A 2,011-nucleotide genomic window follows, 5' to 3' on the forward strand; every position below is an offset into this window, starting at 1 on the left:
CCTCTGATTGTTTAGATGCGATTTTTTATATAAGTATGTAACTCCTCTATCGATGTATGCAGATGTATTCAAAAGCAGTAATCTGTCAAAGTAAAATTTGCAGATGTTCATGAAAGGTATGAAGCCTTCGGCATAGCCGAAGACAGCGCTGCTCTTACTTGTTTTGTTTTGCTTTCATGAAATATAATTCGAAAATATGAATAACACTGTGCCACAAAAACAAAAAAATTTCAGAACACACGAAAGAATAGATATACTCACGGAACTATGGGCCAAATACAGTAAAACAGCGTTTTTAGTTTTTTATTTTGATGTCAGGATTTTTTTTCAAAGGACTTTGAAATTCTAAAGCTATGATTAATTCAAAAAATTATTTAATTTAGTTAGTTCAATTTAGAATAACATTATGGGTACTAAATCAAAAAAAAAAAAGAAATTCTTTTGAATTTAAAAACAAAATAAAGTTTTTTGGTTTACAAGGACGAATAGGTATTGAAAATGCGCTTTTAATAAATTTTATCTTTTCAAGTTAATAACTTTGCAGGAGAAAATTCGATGATGTGGTCGTATGTACATACATATATTAGTCCTCAAATAATAATTTGTTCAGAAATAAATATTGCAAATTTTCAAGGATTTTTAAGGATAAAATTTTTAAAGAACTTTTCCATACCCATTCGTCCTTATGCACCAAAAAATTTATTCTGTTATAATTCTACAGAATTTTTTCTTATATTTGACACCCTTACCTATACTACATTGCACTGAATTTTTTAAATAATTTTTTTTTTAAATAATCATATTTTTAAATTCCAAAGTCCTTTTAAAAAAATCCTGACGTCAGAGAGAAAAGCTAAGTACGCAGTTATACGTGACTCAAACAAATGACCACGTGTTGTTTTTTTTTTAATATTCGTAATGTTTTTCGAACTATTTTTTTGTTATTTTTCTATAAAAAATACCGTTCAAACTTTAACAAAAACCAAATAAATCAGAGTTACAAGCTTTATACACAAAATTTTTAACCTGATTCTTTAGAACATTTTTGGGTATGCAATTTTAGTCTAATTAAGTGCAAGTGCAACGGCTAAAAAATTCCGTTGATTTCTGTGAATTTTTTTTGGTGACGGATTTTTTGCCTTTTTCTATTTCTTATGAAACAAAACCGACTTGAATTCTCATATAAAATATATATATATATATATCTATATATATATTTCATGATCCAATGATCGAATCTAACCCATATTAGTATCTGAGACACTACCGATGCAAAAAGAATTATCGAAATCGGCTGACGTGGTCCAAAGTTATGCGGTAACATACATAAAAAAATATATATATATTGCGACGTACTGATAACCTCCTCCTTTTTTTGGCTCGAGCCCCTGCCTCCCATAAAACAAGAAGAAAGTGCAAAGTCCAAAAAGTTGTTTTTTATAAAGTCCCGAGAATTTTGTTAACAGAATTTGGTTGTTTTTTATGTACGTATTCTATTTGTAATACATTAACATTTATTTTGTACAAAGAGAAAGCGATTGAGATCAAAAACAATTATTTTATAATTTATTTCATACAAATTAATTAATTAATAAAAGTCTGTATTATAACACTGTTCAACAGCAGTTTGGCAAAGTAATAATGGTATATTTCTGAAAGAACTATCTTGATAATTTTTGGAGGACAACGTTATAGTGTAAAGTAGGCATTCATATCGCTACCTTAGAGTGAAAAGTTGCTAAGTCCATTTGTAGAAAATTTACAGGGGAGGTAAAAAACTTTTCAAAACATTTCGTTCAAGAATTTTGCTGAAAGTTCCTTTGCTAATTAAAAGATTTAGAACTTTCTGTGAGCTTATCGATTTTTCTGTATCTCTTTTGGACTTAGTAAATTTGCATTTAATCGAATATAAATGGGAAGAAATAAAACAAGCACGTTAGTTAATCCTTTTAGAGACGTTGCGATTTTAATTTACCTTGCTTCCTATATCCAAGTTTTCAGAAAAGGTTTA

This window comes from Rhagoletis zephyria, unplaced genomic scaffold (assembly GCF_001687245.7).
Source record: "Rhagoletis zephyria isolate East Lansing unplaced genomic scaffold, Rhagoletis_zephyria_1.1 Rzeph_scaffold_00066, whole genome shotgun sequence".
NCBI lineage: Eukaryota > Metazoa > Arthropoda > Insecta > Diptera > Tephritidae > Rhagoletis > Rhagoletis zephyria.